The following is a 21,196-nucleotide window of genomic DNA, read 5'->3' on the forward strand; positions in this document are numbered from 1 at the left end:
GTGCAAGGGAGGGAAGAAAAATCCAGGTATCTCTCTACTCCTGAATGGGGAGGGGGGGAGGAAATTGGAGATGCAGGGGATTCGGAACAGATTAATGTTCCTTGCTGGAAGGGAATCTGATCCAAATACTGGCTCTGATTTTTCTCAGGAAGATACCAAGGAGCAAATGAACCTCCCACACCTTAAGTAAAAATCTGTGTTTGATTTTCACGCCGTGGGATATGGATTCCCCTCCCCTCCCAAGAAAGATCGTCTTTGTTAAGACCCTATTACACCCCCTTTGTTAAACCCATCCTCCCCCTGGCAACTCCCGTGTGGCAGCAGATATCCTTTACCTCTCAATTTTAGATCGTCTTTCCAAGCCGGCTGCAAAGAAAAACTGTTTCTGGCTGAGCTGTCATTTCTCTGCCTCTGATGGAAAGGAGAGCGGGAGAGCCAGACCTCCAGAAGGAGATGGACCAAAGCGAGCCGGAGAAGGAAAACCTCCCCTTTCCTTTCCTCTTTTTGGCGCTCCGTCTCTTCCTTCCTTGCTTTCTCCTCTTCTTCAAGGTTAGACCAGCTGCAATCTGCAACCAGGCTCAGCTCCGGCGGGTGATCTTCACGCTGCCCCTTAAAAGAATCAAACCACTCCTTGTTCCCCCAAGAGATGAAGAGTCGGCTACAAAAAAAGGGAGAGGTTTTAAGGAAAGGGGTGGCGGTGGAAGAAAGAGGGAGAGCGTCCTCTTCTTGGCTTCAGTTCTTGGAAAGGTACCATGCCTCCTCTTCGCAGGCGTGGTACCAACGGAGGGAAGGGAAGGGAAGGGCGCATGCTTTTGCAAGGCAGAAACCAGGAGAAAAGAGAAACAGAGAAGGAGGTTTCTCATTCATTTCGGAGGAAGGGAGTGGCCCAGAGAGAGGTGGGAGACGTTGGCAGACACAGGGTTTATTCAAGGGCTGGCTTCCTAGAAGCTGAAAGTGGCCACCGACCCATCAGCCAAGAGGGAGGGGAAAAAAAGAGGCCAACGCATGAATTTAACGGGGTATTTTGACTAGGTGTGCAAATTCCATCCAGCATGAGTGGAAAGTTTGTTTAAGAAACAGCGCTGCCCACACATCAGGTCAAAACCTCCTCTTTCTTCCCAGTTTCAAAATACAGTATGCCGGATAATATCTTTCACAAGAATTCATTGTGATAACGAGCAGAAACATGTCGAAGGAACAAAAACAGAAGGCCGGCACTTTCTGGAGCTCCTCTTCTGCTTACGATGCCAAATTTATTAATCTGTTCTGAACCCAAATTTTTACTTAGCTTCATGGGGTGGGATAACAGGTTCTCCCCATGTTCGTGGAACGACGGTGCTCAGCCCCAGAATATCTGTTTTGTGTGTGTAGACAGAAGGTCCCAGGCAGAGCTAGGGAAGCTGCTGGTTCCCAACCTTGGATCTCCAGATATTCTTGGTCTACAACTCCCAGAAATCTCGGCCAGCACAGCTAGGGGTGAAGGCTTCTGGGAGTTTTAGTCTAAGAACATCTGGACTAAGGTCCAGACCTTAGTCCAGATGTTAACTTTAGCACCACACTGTCCTTGTGGAGTGAGTGAGATGGAGAAATAGCAGCTGGTCCATGTCCAGTCAGTGAACTTTACGCCCGAGCAGTGACCTGAACTCAGAACTCTCCGCATCTAGTGTTGACGCTCCAACCCTAGCCTTCTCAAACTGATCACCATCTGGATGTTATGGACCACCACTTCCACTTGTTCTAACCAGCATGGCCGATGGGAGTTGCGGTCCAAAGGGAAAAGCTGGAGAAGGCTACTCTAACCACTCTCTCACAGTGACTTCCATCCTCTCAAGTTGTTAGTCCTGACTGGAAAAGACGGATTGAATCAATTGGACTCGCACACATTTTGACCCTAAGAAATTGCTGCATAGTTCTGAAATTCTGGTTAAATTCCTAGCTGTGCAACAGAAATGCAGGGATTCAGAGAGCAGAATAGTTTCAAGTTTCCCTGAGTAGACCACCCCTTTTTCTTACAGTCTCAATAATTCCCTCTAAGACATTAATAGGAGAAAGAATAGAAGTGTTTCATTTACTTACAATTGAACAGCAAACTAACAACATGGTCGTCTGCCTCTCATCAAACAGACACACTAGCCGTTTCCAAGAGACAAGAGAGAAAGAGATACACTGAGCGGAGACGCGTGGCCTTCTTCGAATTCGGAGGTAGGAGGGAACGACCGGATAGACTGACAGTCACTGCAGCCCAGGAAGGTCCATCTCAACCACACCTCCTGGAGACTGCATATGAAGTTGTAATAATAAAAAAAAACCTCCAACAGAATTTCCATTCATTTCAAGGGGTATGCTTTCACTAGGCTGAACGACAGAATTTAGCTCCTGAATGTTCACCTAATGAGGTGAAACATAATTTAGGAACTTATAACATCCTTCACTGTGCTCTACCAAGAGAGGCCAAATCTTGGAAAAGCTGCTGTTTTTGGATTACAAGTCCCACTAGCATGGCCTTTCAAATCAAGAGGCAAGAATCTCTTCGACTGAAAAGTGTCCATGATCGAGCTATAGACACTTCACCAATACAGGCCAAAATTCTATTAACACTCATTACTAATTAGCAGCAATATGCCCTGTTTGTTTATGTCATTCCACTTATACCAATGTACCAGTCACAATTCTTATTGTTCCATTTTCTTATCATTCTTCAGATGCTACCCATCTGCCAACTATTATCAGCTTCTGTGTTTATCTTCCCCTTTGAATGATTGTTGTTGTTCAGTCGACTCTTCGTGACCCCATGGACCAGAGCACGCCAGGCCCTCCTGTCTTCCACTGCCTCGCGGAGTTGGGTCAAATTCCTGTTAGTAGTTTCGATGACACTGTCCAGCCATCTCATCCTCGGTCGCCCCCTTCTCCTCTTGCCGTCACACCTTCCTAACATCAAGGTTTTTTCCAAGGAGTCTTCTCTTCTCATGAAATGGCCAAAGTACTGGAGCCTCAGCTTCAGGATCTGTCCTTCCAGTGAGCACTCAGGATTGATTTCCTTTAGAATGGATAGGTTTGTTCTCCTTGCAGTCCAGGGGACTCTCAAGAGCCTCCTCCAGCACCACAGTTCAGAAGCATCAGTTCTTCCGCGGTCAGCCCTCTTTATGGTCCAGCTCTCACTTCCATACATCGCTACTGGAAAAACCATAGCTTTGACTATGCGGACCTTTGTTGGCAAGGTGATGTCTCTGCTTTTTAAGATGCTGTCTTTGAATGACACATGTTTGCAAATATACACATTTCCTATCTTAAAAATGAGTTTTCAGATGGTGGCTGCACCCGGGGCTTACAACATACCATGGTTTACTGTGATGCTTTCCCCTTCTATTCTCCGTTAGGCTGTCATACATACACAAAACATCATCCTAATGTCCTAACATAACACATGCACCTCTCTAGAAGCAGCAGTGTACAGACTCATGCATTTAGCTTCTTGGGATTCTCACTTTTGATTTTTTTTTAAGTACATCTCTTTAAGTACAGGATTTGTGCACATAAGCAGTGCTTGATCAAACTGACGCTGGCACCCCTTTGACTTCTATACTAGAGAGATCAGGTGTATTGACCATCCTTTCCTCCACCAACCCCTTGCCGTCTGGGTTCTTAAAGCTTAAATTACAGGGATCCGTAGTGTGAGACTGATAACTGGTGGATAGCTCAGTGGTTTGGGCATCTGGTTGCAAAGCCAGAGGTTTGGACTTCAATTTCCCATTCTGACTCATTGAGAGGAATGGATTTGATGATCCAGAGGGCACTTCTCCAGTCTACAGTTCTGAGATTATAATCCAAAAAAATATTACGCACAGTCAATAAAAAAAATTGACTGGTATTACATAACAGATACAGGTTTTAACCAAAAACCTATAGGATGATGATGGCAGCCCTGTGTATACGCCCTTGCATACAAGTCCCCCTGTGCTTCAATGAGATTTATTCCTAAATAAATGCACATGGGATGGAAGGCTTAAGCACACCCTTAAATCTCTCAACAAGGATGGAGACGTTCAGAGGTGTCCCCAGAATGTGCAGGCATGGGACCAATCCTTTGCACACCCTTTCTGAAGAGTGGGTAGGGGGGGAAACAACTGTATTTTTCTGTATATAAGACTATACTTTTGTCTAAAATCTTTAGACTAAAAATTGAGGGTCGTCTTATACACAGAAGTAAGCTGACGAGAGAACAAAAACAAGTGGAGGGGAAAGCAGGGATCAAAGCGATCCTGCAGCGCTTTGATCCCTTTCCTCCTACACTTGCTAAGCCCCACTTAGATTTCTTAATTTTGGATTAGAGAAGTTGGGGGGGGGGTTTCTTACGCATGGGGGTGTCTTATACATGGAAAAATACAGTATGTAAACCTTTGTTTCTCCTACCTTCAATCACAGCCCTAGAGAAATAGGGCTACAGCCCAATTCAAGATCACTCACTCAACTTTCCAGCCAAGCAAGGGAAGGTGTCTGGATCATCTGTTCTCCAAAAACAAATATTTCCAGTTTCAAAACAAACAGGAGGGAGGCCTGGAACACCAGCTGCATTGCCTAGTGAACACAGCCCTGTTTGTACAGGCATATTATACCTTTACCCTGTTACAGCTGCAGGACAAGATATGTTGTTTTGAAGCATTTCCCGGTATACAAAAATTCCTCCCAGAAAATCAGAGAAGCCGACTAGCCCATGGAATGGGAAGGTCGAGAGTGGAGCCCACATCTTCCTAAGCGAGCTTTCTAGTTTCAGCCAACGGCCACCCTCTGGACCTAAACAGCGATGGGTATTGTAGTACCACCCATTTAAAAATGTCCTGTAACTCCTTACCCTCTGCTGTTGAAAGTGGCATAGCCTTTTCCACCATACCAGTAAAGTATTCATCTCATCCCACCGCTTGTCTAGATTACAATGGAAAGAGCTGGTGGAATTTGGCAAAAAACTGGGATAGAGACGGGCCTTGTCAGCGACCACCACCCACTCCTGTCCAGGCACTGGCTAAAATGACTAATTTTGACCCCAGCAGTCACTCATTATTGCTTTTCAGTGTCCTAGTTTTTTTTTTTTTTTAATTCCTAGTGTTCCTGTTCTTATAGATTTGCTCAGCGACCACTGAAATGATTAATCAGAGGACTTGCTCCATCAAATGCCTCAAAATGATCGGAGACACCCTATTACTTTTGATTAATGCAGATGTGTGCTTTTCAAAATCCTAGGCCGCTTGGTTTGGCCGCCATATTGGATTCCCACAATGCATCACACCAGGGCGTTGTGGGTCATTTAAATGAAGACTAGACTCAACCATATCATTCAGCTCGAAGTGCAGAGACCTGCCAAATCTCAAAAGGGGCTTCTAATGGAAGAGCTACTCCCTGATTCTCCAGGGATGAGGACTCAAGACTCAAACTCAAAGACTTGGCTACATCCCTGCTCTTCTCTGGGTCCTACCAAACTTGGGGCCAGTCTGATCTTAAATTCCTGTTTAAGAGAATCTCCCTTTCTGGCTCAGTTCTGTAAAGGACAAGGCTTGGAAAAATTATTTTTGTATTGATTATGGCTCTCCGAACTAGATGCCAGTTTGGGCACCACACTGGCAGAGGACAGTGGTTTCTCGAAGCTCTGGAATGTTATACCCAGATGATGGAATTAGCTCCATGAAACTATACCAGACTTATTTTGGAGTCAACCATTATTTTTTTCTTCCCCAACCCCCTTCCCAGAAATTCTCTGGTCCAATTTTATCTACTTTCTCATGCCATGATCTGTAGCTCCCAGTATTGCAACCCTCTGTTGGTTTCATTCTTTAAAAATCAGCCATTCCTGAACTTTTTGGCACCACACATGTTCATTTCTCAGAAACCTTCTCACCTCACCCACCCCCACCTTGCCATCTCCCAACCTGGTTTTAACAACAGCAATTCAATTCCTAAACTAAAATTAAAGAGGAACAAAAAAAAGTGGAGTTACAAATTATTTTAAACAAGGAAGAAGCACAATTTTTCTCGTTGCAATAAAGATCAATTGATAAAAATGTAATTTACCTTAAGAGGCAGCAGAAACAAGACCATCTTCATGTGGAGAATCACACTGCATCTCTGGCCTCCTTAGAATTTCTGCATGCGCACACACAGCCCTCGTCACCCAGTTTGGGAACCCATGCTCTGAACCCAGCCTCTTGACAATCATTTCCGACAGTCGAGAATAAAAGAGAAAACCTGTTCTGGGTGCATGAACAGGCTCCTGCATGCAAGAAAGCTTTTCTCCTCCCCTCCCTAGATTGTGCAAGGATCTTACGAAAGGACGGAGAAATCAAATGCATCCAGACAATCCATTCTGCATTACAAACCCATTTGGCTCAACAGTTTGCCTTCGGTACCTATGCGAAGCTGGTTATATCTCTCCGCAATAAATAAATAAATAAATAAATAAATAAATAAATAAATATCACAGCTCTACTGGCCCTCTAAGGAACGAAACAACCTAGGACTTACAACAGAATAGCATAAAACTTAAAAGAAATTATGTCAAAATTCCTCTAAATAGGCTGTCTCATATAACTTTTGAAAGTAACTACTTGTTACTTGCTCTACCTGTATAACCTAAGTCACATGTATTTTAAGTAATTCAATTACTAGTTAAATTACTTGGTATCCGAAAGTAACTAGTTACTGGTAACTACACCATTTGTCACCAGATACTTCTAAGCTCTACAGCAGCACAACAAGTTGCCTATTCCGATTAAGAAAGTACATTTGGTTTTAACCAAATAATCTGGCGTAATGTTTATTCAGAAAGGAAACCGTGAGTCACCTTCTAGAAAAGAGGAGAGGCAGTCTCGTAACCTTTGTCCCTTCTATCCGCTTGTGAATCAACTAGATTCAAGTATAAATTCAACTTTAAGATTCAATTCTCTCTCAACAATGGACACAAATGCGTGTCTGTTTGTGAGAACGTCCCGTAATGGAAAAAGCCACTCTGAACATGTGCAGAATGTTTTCAACAACTGAGCAATTAAAAAGGAGAGCAGTCTGGGAAAAAAATCATTTCAAGCAACTAAATGGTTACCTCCCCCCCCCCCCAAATAACAGAGGAACAATGAAGTTGCATTTCAAAAATAATGCAACAAGCGGAAATAAACTCACTTCACTGATCCAATTAGTAATACTTTCCAGTTACTCTTCCTGGACAGTAAACCATTTTGATCTGATTTTTTTTCCAGATTTTTTGCTTTCATTTTTTCAATCCTGAGGATTTTTTTTAAGGTTAACAAAAAAGACCAAGCAATGGAATCATTCATTCATTCATTCACCTCACCTTCCTTCTTTAAAAGGATTCAAGGCAGTTTGCATTTATTAAAAGGCAATATTGAAAAGCTAAAAACAATACGTATATAAATATTACAAAAGAATCGAACAAATACCACACAAAACACGGTAAACAAAATAAACACCAAAAACAAGATTCAAAGCAACAAGGTGTAAGTAGAACAGGGAACTTTAAAAAAATACTCAGTACACGAATGCTCACTATGCTTTTCATTGATTTTTTCATGATAATACCACAGAGAATTAAAGTCTTCTTTGGAGAAGTGAGAGGAAACTCAAAGTAACTCAGCACCCCAGTGAGTAAGGGCCATGAAGTACTTGTTAAAACATTATGAGTAATGGTATGAATTTTTTTTAGAACTTCCCACGTTCCTGCCAAACTTTTGTGTGTTCATCCTATAGAGATTCAGAATACTGACTGGTTAAGATCCTTCTTTGTTAACTGCCTGTGTTATTGTAAGTATCATAATGATTAGTCATCACAAAGTTTTTACCTAAATTTCCTCTGATACAGTACTGACAGAATTCTTCTACAGAAAGCAGACAACTTGCAGTGCGAAAGTAGACTTACTCATGAGTAGACAAGTATAGGATTGTACTGAGAGTGTAAGAGGAGGTTTTCTCACGGAAGGTAATGAACAGAGAGCAAAAACTACAATTAATTACGGAAACACTGAATTCTACAAGAGGGGTGAAGCATTACTCTTTTTTAAAAAAATACAGACTTCAACAGACTAAAGAGAGGGAAAAAGCACTGAGCGGAAAGGTGGGGCTCTCTTTTAATTCAAAGGCAGGGAAGGAACAATTGGTTTGCACTGGATAGATTGACAGTCACCTCAGCCTATAAAGGTCCCTCCCAGTCAAACCTACCATGGGCAACTCTTAACAAGAGCATCTCTGAGGACCAAGGACTTCTCATCTCCTTTACACAGAAACAGTGATCTGCCTGATAATATTCAGCCTCCAAGAAAGTTGCTTTGCTCTGTACCATCTCAGAATTTGGATAAATTACAGACTACAACTCCCAGAATCCCCTTGCCAGCATGGCCAGGAATTTTTCCAGGCGCTGACCTTTGCATTCATGCAGAGAAAGTTGATCATAAAGCTGCGTATCTTATCTCTAAACAGACATAATTCTGCATTGCATACGGAATGCATGAGCAAAGGTTTCAGATGATGCACGGAGGGTGGTAAAAGTTACAGATTGCTAAAGCTTTCATGGTTGCAAGAACTGGCTCGGATCCAGGCGTATGTTAAGGAAGAATGTTCATATTTTTAAAAAGACATGCTTGATTTAAATTGATGTATGAAGTAAGAGCTCTTCTGAATTGGCAAATGGCCCCTCTAATCCAGGATTTTGCGCTTTGAAGTTTTCCCCCAGCTCCGATTAAGTGCTACACTGTTCCGGAATCTGGAGGCTCCAACAGTCATGGTGGATAACCCTTTCTGCTACAAATTTGTCTCACCCCTTAAAAAGTTATTCCTGCCCTCAGCTCATCCTGTGGCAGTCAGTTCCGTAGGTTCAAAATGAGGCATTGGTTTAAATCGCCCCTCGCGGTGATTTAAACCGAACCACTCAGAATGTGTCTTACTTAATTCAGAAGTGGGAGGAAAGTCTGTCTCCGGAGTCTTAACATTTTGCATAGCAGTTGTCTCACAACTGGAAGCCACTCCACTCACCCAATGACCCAGAAAGGTTTTAGGACATTACAGTTCCTGAGATTCCTTTCGAAGTTGAGGCTCAGGGAGACAGATAATCTTGGCATTTGTCCTTTGTATGTGAGAGTTTTTATTGGGGGGGGAAGGGAAGGAAAACCAAACGCACGCATACCAAAGCCACCTGTCTCGCACACATGTCCACAATGGCTTTGCTCTTTCAGCTGCCTCAGTTTTCGCTTCCTCAAAATAAAACCACCCGGTTGTTTCTCCTCCCCACCTCACCCCCCCCTTTGGGAAAGATGTAACCCCCTCAGAAGTCTTGTCTTTACGAGCAAGGATGTGAGACCGCAAAATTACGCTCCTTTCCCCCCCCAAAAGGAAAAAAAGAATTTTGTGGATAAGTTAGTTCTCGTTCTCTCACGGGGCAACTTTATCTGCAAAGGCAGCCAATGGGCAGGGGAAAAAAAGTAACTTCAGCACGGTAACACTTTAATGCAAATCAGGCAAGCTCATGATGGATGCTGCTTTACTGTATGAACCTTCAGAAACAGGAAGCAGGCGATGGGTTACTTGTATCCCTTTGGACAATCAGTCCTGCACTTGATCTCTCTCTTGATCTCTCTCTCCCTCTCTCTCCGTGTTTTGCTTCTCAAAGGAAAAAAATAATTGTTTTACCCAAAATTTATGGAAGGAAAAAAAGGGGGGGGGTCTTCTTGTCTCTCTGACACAAGAAAAGATTCTTGAGAGGCTTAAAAGATCCTGGTTAAGATGTCTCATCAAGTCATGAGAGCTCAAGTGGATGAGAAAACAGAAGTTAGCATGTACTGTACGTTGGTGCCTCGCAAGACGAATTTACAGTAATTTGTTCCGCGGTTAATGTTTTCTTACGAAAAAATTCATCTTGCGAAATGCGATTTCCCATAGGAATGCATTGAAATCTAATTAATGCGTTCCTATGGGCAAAAAAAGTCAGAACAAAGTCAAATTTGGTTTACAAAGGGTTTATTAAGTGCTCTTCAAAGCCATACATACTGTGCGGATGATTTAAAAAATTTCAGTCAAAAAACTTTAACTTTCTAAACATCATAGAAAAACATCTAAAAAAATCATCGAACATGAGGCAGTAACAAAAACCGGAAAATATTCATCTTGCGAAACAGGGCCATAGGAACATTTGTCATGCGAGCCATCAACCCCATTGCCAAAACCATTTGTCTTGCGAGTTTTTTGTTCTGCGAGGCATTTATCTTGCGAAGCACCACTGTATTCCTTAAGAACCCAAGCCTTTTTGGGGGGAGGGGGGAGTTCCACAGGTTTTCGCCATGCTAGATCTCTAACACAGCAAATGACCAGGTGCCCCATCGCCAGGTCATCCGATTTCCCAGTTTCACCATTTGCTGGGGAACACAGCACCGGGCAAACATTTCTTGCCTCTGGGTTTCCTGTAGCTTCATCAGATCTCTTAACCTCTGACCTCCCATTGGAACATCTGATCTTTCCCCCTTGAGCTGTAGAGACCTCACTTTCCTCTCTTCCTGACATTTCCAGATCTTGGGGGGTGGGTGGGGGAATTTTTATTCTCTTTCAATCATTTTCTTCCTTGGATTCGGACACCCAGAGCTTGGATGCTGGGAACTGTAGTAAAATAAAAGCCTCCTTTTCCCCACTTTGTCCACGTTCCAGCCCAGAACTGGACACTCCACCAAGTGAGGTCACAACAGAAACTCGCCCCTAGGGCTTGTCTTGTGCGCAAAGCCCATTGCGACAGCTGGCGTGCGGATCACAAAACGAGTCATCTGGATTTTGTCAGTCCCCTGGCTTCTTAGAAAAGGGGCTGAGCCAGAAAAGAAACAAGCCAGATTTCGTTAACCGGCTGCCCCAGGAAAAAAATTATCCTGGATGGATATCATCCCCTTGCAAATCTGAACTGCATGCAACCTCAAGCACTTTCTTTAAAAAAGAGACATCTGCAAATATGAACATAATCTATAAGGGACACCCTTTTTCGAGAGTGCAAAAATCCTCAAAAGTATTATTTCCATCATCCTCCCAACACCCCTGTAGAGTAAGTCCACAACATATGTCAACAGGGTGGACAGAGAAACTTGAGAAGTTAAATGTTTGTCCAACGGCCTCTGGGTGAGTTTATAGGAGAGAGCTAAGCCAAAGGAATGAAAAACTGGGAACCACCAGAGCTAACAAAGCCATCAAAAAATGACACAGACGATAAGGGGCCTAAATCTAATTGTGAATGCTTTTTGACGTTCCTTGCCCTGAGCATTCAGAGTCCGTGGCCTTTCCTTAGTTGGAGGTTTTCAAGCAGAGGCTGAGCGTAGTCATGCATCCGCAGGCAGTTGGACTAAACTGTAGGATCGCAGAATTGCAGGATCGGAAAGGATCCCAAATCTAGACCAGCCCTCACCAATGCAGAACATCTAACGCTGAGCATCCTGGACAGGTGGACATCTATGCTCTGTCTAAAAATTTCCACCGAAGGTGAATCCACCACCTTCCATAGAAATCCATTCCTCCATTTGAAGCTCTTACCATCTGAAAGTTCTTTCTAATGTTTAGTCGCAGTCTCCTTCCTTGTAGTTCGAAGGCACTTGTTTGAGTCCAACCTTTCGGAGCTACAGAAAATAAGCCTGTTCCATCTCCCATTGATAGGTGATGACCTTTGGCTCTGACACTGTGACTTGTCTACCGCCAGCCCTCTTCTCATAATGCCCTTGTTTTCAGTAAAAACCGCCCCTCCCCTTTTTGAGAGGCATGCTGCAAGCATGGCAAGGGCACCAGAGCACCCCAAAAAAAAACATGTACCTCTACATACCAATGCAGGACACCCATAATTGCTGGAAGAACAAATAAACAATGCTCATACTGATTATTTGCTTTTGTTATTTTGTGCTGTCAATTGGGTTCCAACTTCTGAAGCTCCCAACAGAGTTTTTTATACGAGACATTCAAGGAATGTACTTTCCATGACGAAGTGGGATTTGAACCCAGGTCTTTTGAATCCAAATCGGACACTCTGCCCATACCACCACATTAGCTCTCCACCAATGATAATAACTGCGAGTATAATGAGAATAAGCTAGAATGAGAACCGATTACCACCAGAATATAAACTGAAATTTCAATAAAGGTTGCAAACCTAGTATATCCCATCGGAATCAAGAACTAGGCCTTTACGACAAATACACTCAAAAGGAGAAATAATAGCACCTTTCATGCTAATGTTGCCCTTCAAATACACTTAGAAGGGAGGCATTAATATGAAATGTACTATTATTTCTCCATTTGAGATCTTAAGAGAATGATTTTCCCAGGTATAGCACACACATACAGTATACATGTTCTCCCAGTTTCGTCCATCAATGTTTTGTGGCTTAAAAAATCAGGAGGCAGAGTACACACCTGAGTAGTCTGTTTTACTCTAATAATATGGTGTGTCTGTTTATACTGAAATAAATAAATAAATGCTGGATTTAGTGGTGAAGCATGTCCCACTTTTTTACGCTCTACGGACATCCGTGTACAGGTGGGTCCTATATGGCCTTTTAGATGCTGAATTTCAACTCCTGGCAGTCCTTGATAGCAGAGCACGTGATGAGGGATGATGGCATTCAAGTCGTTCCAAGTCACTGGCCTTCCTCTGGTTAACTAGAATCCCAAGATTCATCCTGACTGGAGCCGGGTGCAAAAAGCACACACTTAGAATTGTCAAAACTCTTGGAAGTCAGACATTTGCTGGTGGTTGCCCAGAATCGTGAGCAGCTGCCAGGACTGCTTTTGAGCATCAGAACAAGTTCAAGCCTTTTAAAAAAAACACTAAATGGCTTGGGTCCAAGCTATCTCAAAGTTTGTATTTCTCATTATAAGCCAGATTGGGTATTAAGATCATCAGGAGAGGGCTTTCTCTCAGTCCCACTACCGTTACAGGTGTGCTTGGTGGGGACGGGGTGGTGGGCCTTCTCTGTGGCTGCTTCAAGACTTTGGAACTCCTTCCCACTGGCTGCCAGGTGGGCCCCATCTTTGTTGTCCTTCCGCAAGCAGACAAAGACCTTTCTCTTCAGGCAGGTTTTCCCTCAGTGACTGGCTCCTTGAATGTTTTTTTTTAATGGTTGGTCATGCCATAGTCCTCTGAATGTGTTTTGATTTTGTTCCCTATTTTTCAGTGTGATATTTGCTTCGGGGTTTTTTATGCTTATTTATTTCCCACCTATCTAGACTGAAGTCTACTTTGGGCAGTTAACAAGTTCATAAAACAGTATAAGATAACAACAGCAACAACAAAATATGATTCAAGCTGGCAACAATAAATTTTTAAAGCTTTAAATCTTGCCCTTTCCTCACGTAAGCCGCCTGGGGTCCTTCTTAAGGAGAAAGATGGAGTAAAAATATTTTAAATAAATAAATAAACCAACCAACAAAAAGGTGCTGACTCTCCTCACCCCAAGATTTCTTCCTTGTAGCACTGTGATTTGGGGGGGAAGAGGAGTCATTTTTGTATAGATAAACATTTTGGGGTCAGAAATCCCTGCAGATCCAGCACTATAGAGATCTATCGCGGCTGAACAATTTAAGAGCTCGGTGTAGTTTGGCAACACCTATTGTCGTCCCTCAGCACTGGCTAGACCAAATGGAGGCGGTAGGTCAACAACATCCAGAGGGCCAGATGTTGGCTACTCCTGGGGGAGGGCCTGATCCGTCACACAAAGCCAGCATCTTATAGGCAGCTCTAACACACCGACTTGGTGCAGGCTGCAGAATTCCATCAAATCCAGTTGTTTGTGGATGTGATGTGCCTCTGATTTATGGCCACCTTATGAACGAATGATCTCCAAAACCTCATCTCCTCCACAGCCCTGCTCAGCTCTTGGAAACTCAAGCCTGTGGCTTCCCTTAAGGAATCAATCCATCTCACATTCGGTTTTCCTCTTTTCCTGCTACAATCTTTCCCAGCGTTATTGCCTAGTCCAGACCGTCCTGCTTTCTCAGGATGCGCCCAAAGTAGGACAGCTTCGTTTTCATCACTTTTGCCTCCAGAGAAAATTCAGCCTTTATTTTATTTAGAACATTTTTTTTCTTTTTAACTTTCCTGCTTTCTCACCCATACACAGTGACTGGAAATATGAGAGTGTCTTGGTCTCTAGTGACACATCCTTACATGAAATTTGGTTATATAGCAATTAAGTATTTCACACGCCAAGATTAGGTGTAAGGTTGAATTCTGGTCTGTATTCAGACGGGGCTAAGAACCCGTCTCTGTCTAGGGAGATTTTTATTCTCCTTATTTGGGTAGCTCTGCAGGAAATAAAGAGGACACTCAAACCAGGGAATCTTAATGAGAATGTTCTACTAAAAGTGTGATTAAATGCACATTATATCCAAATAAATGCTGTTTTCATGACATCTGATGCCATGTAAACATCCCCCCCAGAGTTTCACGCACCCTTAACGCCCAGAAACATGCCCATTGATCAGCGTGAAGGATTCATGATCATCCATACATAGGCTCAACCCTCAAGCATGCCCTATTGAGAAAAAAAATTCTACAAGGGTTGCTGCCTTGTCGTGGCGAAGGGGCTTGAGTAACTCAGAGAAACTATGGGCTATGCCGTGCAGGGACACCCAAGACGGACAGGACATAGTGGAGAGTTCCGACTAAACGCAATCCACCTGGAGTAGGAAATGGCAAGCCACTCCAGTATCTTTGCCAAGAACGCCCCATGATCAGAAACAAAAGGCTAAAAGATATGACGCTGGAAGATGGGCCCCTCAGGTCGGAAGGCGTCCAACATGCTACTGAGGAAGAGCGGAGGACAAGTACAAGTAGCTCCAGAGCTAATGAAGTGGTTGGGCCAAAGCCGAAAGGACGCTCAGCTGTGGACGTGCCTGGAAGTGAAAGGAAAATCCAATGCTGCAAAGAAAAATACTGCATAGGAACCTGGAATGTAAGATCTATGAACATTGGGAAGCTGGAGGTGGTCAAACAGGAGATGGCAAGAATAAACATCGACATCCTGGGCATCAGTGAACTAAAATGGACAGGAATGGGCGAATTCAGCTCAGATGATTATCATATCTACTATTGTGGACAAGAATCCCGTAGAAAGAATGGAGTAGCCCTCATAGTCAACAAAAGAGTGGGAAAAGCTGTAATGGGATACAATCTCAAAAATGATAGAATGATGTCAATACGAATCCAAGGCAGACCATTCAACATCACAATAATCCAAGTTTATGCACCAACCAGCATTGCTGAGGAGACTGAAATTGAACAATTCTATGAAGATTTACAACACCTTCTAGAACTGACACCAAAGAAAGATGTTCTTCTCATTCTAGGGGACTGGAATGCTAAAGTAGGGAGCCAAGAGATAAAAGGAACAACAGGGAAGTTTGGCCTTGGAGTTCAGAACGAAGCAGGACAAAGGCTAATAGAGTTTTGTCAAGAGAATAAGCTGGTCATCACAAACACTCTTTTCCAACAACACAAGAGGCGACTCTATACATGGAAATCACCAGATGGGCAATATCGAAATCAGATTGATTATATTCTCTGCAGCCAAAGATGGAGAAGCTCTATACAGTCAGCAAAAACAAGACCTGGAGCTGACTGCGGTTCTGATCATCAGCTTCTCATAGCAAAATTCAAGCTTAGACTGAAGAGATTAGGAAAAACCACTGGGCCACTCAGGTATAATCTAAACCAAATCCCTTATGAATACACAGTGGAAGTAAAGAACAGATTTAAGGAACTAGATTTGGTGGACAGAGTGCCTGAAGAACTTTGGATAGAGGCTCGTAACATTGTCCAGGAGGCAGCAACGAAAACCATCCCAAAGAAAAGGAAATGCAAGAAAGCAAAGTGGCTGTCCAACGAGGCCTTAGAAATAGCAGAGAGGAGAAGGGAAGCAAAATGCAAGGGAGATAGGGAAAGTTACAGAAACTTGAAGGCAGACTTCCAAAGAATAGCAAGGAGAGACAAGAGGGCCTTCTTAAATGAACAATGCAAAGAAATAGAGGAAGATAACAGAAAAGGAAAGACCAGAGATCTGTTCAGGAAAATTGGACATATTAGAGGAACATTTTGCGCAAAGATGAACATGATAAAAGACAAAAATGGGAGGGACCTAACAGAAGCAGAAGACGTCAAGAAGAGGTGGCAAGAATACACAGAGGAATTATATCAGAAAGATGTGGATATCCCGGACAACCCAGACAATGTAGTTGCTGACCTTGAGCCAGACATCCTGGAGAGCGAAGTCAAGTGGGCCTTAGAAAGCCTGGCTAACAACAAGGCCAGTGGAGGTGATGGCATTCCAGTTGAACTATTTAAAATCTTGAAAGATGATGCTGTTAAGGTGCTACATTCAATATGCCAGCAAGTTTGGAAAACTCAACAGTGGCCAGAGGATTGGAAAAGATCAGTCTACATCCCAATCCCAAAGAAAGGCAGTGCCAAAGAATGCTCCAACTACCGTACAATTGCACTCATTTCGCACGCTAGCAAGGTTATGCTCAAAATCCTACAAGGTAGGCTTCAGCAGTATGTGGACCGAGAACTCCCAGAAGTACAAGCTGGATTCCGAAGAGGCAGAGGAACTCGAGACCAAATTGCTAACTTGCGCTGGATTATGGAGAAAGCCAGAGAGTTCCAGAAAAATATCTACTTCTGCTTCATTGACTATGCAAAAGCCTTTGACTGTGTGGACCACAGCAAACTATGGCAAGTTCTTAAAGAAATGGGAGTGCCTGACCACTTTATCTGTCTCCTGAGAAACCTATATGTGGGACAGGAAGCAACAGTTAGAACTGGTCATGGAACAACTGAGTGGTTCAAAATTGGGAAAGGAGTACGGCAAGGCTGTATATTGTCCCCCAGCTTATTTAACTTATATGCAGAATACATCATGCGGAAGGCTGGACTGGAAGAAACCCAAGCCGGAATTAAGATTGCCGGAAGAAATATCAACAACCTCCGATATGCAGATGATACCACTCTGATGGCAGAAAGTGAGGAGGAATTAAAGAACCTTGTAATGAGGGTGAAAGAGGAGAGTGCAAAAAACGGTCTAAAACTCAACATCAAAAAAACTAAGATCATGGCCACTGGTCCCATCACCTCCTGGGAAATAGAAGGGGAAGATATGGAGGCAGTGTCAAATTTTATCTTCCTGGGCTCCATGATCACTGCAGATGGAGACAGCAGCCCTGAAATTAAAAGGCGCCTTCTTCTTGGGAGGAAAGCGATGACAAATCTGGACAGCATCTTGAAAAGCAGAGACATCACCTTGCCAACAAAAGTCCGAATAGTCAAAGCTATGGTTTTTCCTGTCGTGATGTATGGAAGTGAGAGCTGGACCATAAAGAAAGCAGACCGCCGAAGAATTGATGCCTTTGAATTGTGGTGCTGGAGGAGGCTCTTGAGAATCCCCTGGACTGCAAGGAGAACAAACCTATCAGTTCTAAAGGAAATCAACCCTGAGTGCTCACTGGAAGGACAGATCCTGAAGCTGAGGCTCCAGTACTTTGGCCATCTAATGAGAAGAAAAGACTCCCTGGAAAAGACCCTGATGTTGGGAAAGTGTGATGGCAAGAGGAGAAGGGGACGACCGAGGATGAGATGGCTGGACAGTGTCTGCGAAGCAACCAACATGAACCTGACACAACTCCGGGAGGCAGTAGAAGACAGGAGGGCCTGGCGTGCTCTGGTCCATGGGGTCACGAAGAGTCGGACACGACTAAACGACTAAACACACAAGGAAGAGTCTTCCCCGTCTCCACACACAGAGGGACATGCAAATCCTGGAAACCGCCAAACCGGGCAGGGAAAAAAAAACAGAACTGAACAAGCGATCACACCTATTCTAAAGAAATTGCATGCCTCCCTAAATCCAGCAAGAAATTGCATACCTTCCTAAATCCAGCAAAATGATCACCGCCCTTACCTCTGTTAAAAAAAAAGCAAACCTCACCGATTCTCCTCGATTCTTCCGGGGCTGCTCAGAGAGCACTCTGCACATGCTCCACGGCGCGCTCTCGTTACGCACAGAACGCATTCAGGGGTCCCTCCAACCCATCCATGCCGGGGCTGGCAGCTAAAGGCTGGGTGGAGGGACCAAGGGAGAAGTGGATCTCTTTTCTCTGTGTGTGTGTGTGTGTGTGTGTGTGTGTGTGTCCCTCAGCAGGAAGGAAGCTTCCTCAGCGCCAGGTTTGGGGCAGATCCACCCAGCCCGTCTCAGCCCCGACCCGGCGGCGATCGCCCTACCCACCTCTCTCTCTCTTCGGGAGCGCACGAGGCTGGAGCGCCCCGGCCGAGAAGGGGCCTCCGGGAATCCCAGCCGGGGGGACCCTTAGGCGGCCACCGAGGCAAGAGGACGCCGCCGATCCCTGCCTGCTTGCCTGGCTTCTCCCCGGCGTGGTTTTTCTCTCCTGCCGCCGATGGTCGTCTTTTGGAACCGGGGATCGGCCGTCCTTTGTCCCGCCCGGAGCGCACGCCGCCAGCCAGCCTCCTCCTCCTCCTGCTGCTGCCAGGGCTGGATCTCCGATCTCCTTCCTCCGCCTCCCCCTCCCGGGCTCCGGCGGCTCCAGAACCGCCCCCCGGTCGCCTCCGCCCTAGTCTGGTTGGAGAGCCGGGAAGGGAGGCGAGCAGCAGGCGGCGAGGAAGGGTAGAGCTGATCCCCCTAGAAGCGCTCCAAGCAAGAGGTGAAGGTGGAAATGGAGGCACTCATCCGGACCGTCCCCCTCGCCAACCCCCCGACTCCACCAGACTCCAAAAATCCAGGCCTCTAGCCACAGCAAGACATGAGAGGCAGGTCTTTTGTAAGGTCAATGGCTCCTAATGGCCCGTTCGAGTCTTCCTCCAATATTTTGCACTGATTGCAGTAGACGGGGTTTGCCACACCTTATGAGCAGAGATATTTCATGGGACAAGACAACGCTGGCATATGGAGTGTAGCACCTTAACAGCCTCATCTTTTTAAGATTTTAAATCGTTCCACTGGAATGCCATCCCCTCCACCTCTTAAATGAACACTGCAAAGAAATAGCAACTGTATTTGTTATATGATACGTTGTTACCCGTCCAGAATAGTCTGTATGACTAAATGGGCGGACTATAAATGTAATGAATGAATGAATAAACAAACAAACAAACAAATGCTGCTGGAAAAGGCCGTAAGAGAAGAGGAATATGAGGGGGAGGGACTCGCTAAGGTTCATGCTGATAGGAATCTGTGGTGCTCAGAGCTGGACAACACAACTCTACACATGGACATCACCAGATGGGCAGTACCGAAATCAGATTGATTATGCAGTATTCTCTGCAGCCAAAGATGGAGAAGCTCTATATAGTCAGCAAAAACAAGACCTGGAGCTGATTGTGGCTCTGATCATCAGCTTTTCAGAGCAAAACTCAAGCTTAAACTGAAGAAAGTAGGCAAAACCAATGGGCTAGTCAGATATACGTAATCTAAACTAAATCCCTTATGAATATACAGTGGAAGTGAAAAACAGATTTAAGGAACTAGATTTGGTGGACAGAGTGCCTGAATGGAGGCTCGTAACATTGTACTGGAGGCAGCAACAAAAACCATCCCAAAGAAAAGGAAATGCAAGAAAGCAAAGTGGCTGTCCAACGAGACCTTACAAATAGCAGAGAAGAGAAGGGAAACAACATGCAAGGGAGATAGGGAAAGTTACAGAAAATGGAATGCAGACTTCCAAAGAATAGCAAGGAGAGACAAGAGGGCCTTCTTAAATGAACAGCACAAAGAAATATATGAAAAGAATAGAAAGGGAAAAACCATAGATCTCTTCAAGAAAATTGGAGATATTAAAGGAACATTTTGTGCAAAGCTGGACATGATAAAGGACAAAAATGGTAGGGAACCTAACAGAAGCAGAAGACATCAAGAAGATGAGGCACAGAGATAGAAACTGTTCTAAAAGGGCCCATCATGAATAACTTGGTTGGTCATTTCCTGGTTCACACACTGATAAGATGGTTTACAATCCCAGGAAAGTGAGACTGATAGTTGATGTCCATAATTTTCCATACAGCAATCAAAGGAATTAAAGATAGCTGGAACTGGAGTCTGGGAGGTGGAAAACCTCTTCCCCGAACAGCCTATGTGAACACAAGAAACAGACTACACTGGGAGGAAGAGGAGTTGGTGTGTGTGTGAATGGAGTTGAAGCGCTTCACACTCCAACATTTTGTTGCAGCAGCTCACTTGTATTTCTTACGTAGATTATACATACAGTGGTGCCCCGCTTGACGACGATTATCCATTCCAGAAAATCACTGTTAAGCGAAATCGTTGTCAAGTAAAAAAAAAACTATTGGAATGCATTGAAAACTGGTCAATGCATTCCAATAGGGGAAATACTTCATCGTCCAGTGAAGATCACCCTTAGAGAACCACCAATCAGCTGTTTAAAATCACTGTCTTCCGAAGCAGGGGTCCGGAAAACAGCCATTTTGCAAAGGGAGGGAAGCCATTTTACAAAGGGAAGCCATTTTGCGGAGCCAGAAAAATCATCGTTTAGCAAACAAGCGGTCCGCGAAGCAGGCTCCTAATCGATGTCAAGCGAAAAAAACTATTGGAGCCATCATTTTGTGATCGCAATAGCGATCACAAAAAAGTCATCGTTAAGCGATTTTGACATCGTGCGGGGTAAGCATCTAGCGGGGCACCACTGTACGTACCACAGAGTCTAACCCAGAACTGTGTCGTTCTGATCATTTTATTGGTCTGACTTTAAAAAAAGAAGAAGGAGAAAAATCCCTGTGCAAACTTTTGAAAGGAAAAAGACTTCTCAGGCAGGTGGTTACCAATGATAGAGGGGGGAAGGCTCCAAGTTAGAACAGTGTCGGCTGCATTTACTACACTGCTCTAATAAAGCAGAGACCCTTCAGGGAGGTTTATCAGGGGTTAGATTTCACCCTGAATGGCCCTTGGTTTTGATGGAGAACCAGAGAGCCAGAAAAAGCATTACATTTTGAGCTTCCATTTTGAAAATAAGACTCACTCTCTCTGCCAAGCAAGGCCCCACAGCCCTGTCTACAGGAAAAGGGTACAAATCTGAGGCACTTTCTGTGTAATCAAGGCTGGAGATGATTTTAGATGATGGATCAACTCAAGAGAAACTCCTGTGGTTAGTTTTGCCTCATGTTGCAGGA

The 21,196-nt window shown here is 44.2% G+C and overlaps 1 protein-coding gene across 3 annotated transcripts in view; it reads right to left on the bottom strand.

Annotated features, from left to right (window-relative positions):
- ARHGEF15 (Rho guanine nucleotide exchange factor 15) overlaps positions 1-18,568 on the bottom strand; it is a 64,105-nt gene extending 45,537 nt beyond the window's left edge. Inside the window, exon 1 of one of the 3 annotated variants that reach the window (XM_072976989.2) lies at positions 18,285-18,568. The gene's annotated coding sequence lies outside the window, so the exon portion shown is untranslated. Of the gene's footprint in view, positions 1-335; positions 14,551-17,987; positions 18,148-18,284 lie in introns of those variants that run through there. The other 2 variants (XM_072976991.2, XM_072976988.2) reach the window with 2 other exon arrangements.
- Between the last annotated feature and the right edge of the window lie 2,628 nt (positions 18,569-21,196).

This window comes from Pogona vitticeps, chromosome 6 (assembly GCF_051106095.1).
Source record: "Pogona vitticeps strain Pit_001003342236 chromosome 6, PviZW2.1, whole genome shotgun sequence".
Lineage (NCBI taxonomy): Eukaryota > Metazoa > Chordata > Lepidosauria > Squamata > Agamidae > Pogona > Pogona vitticeps.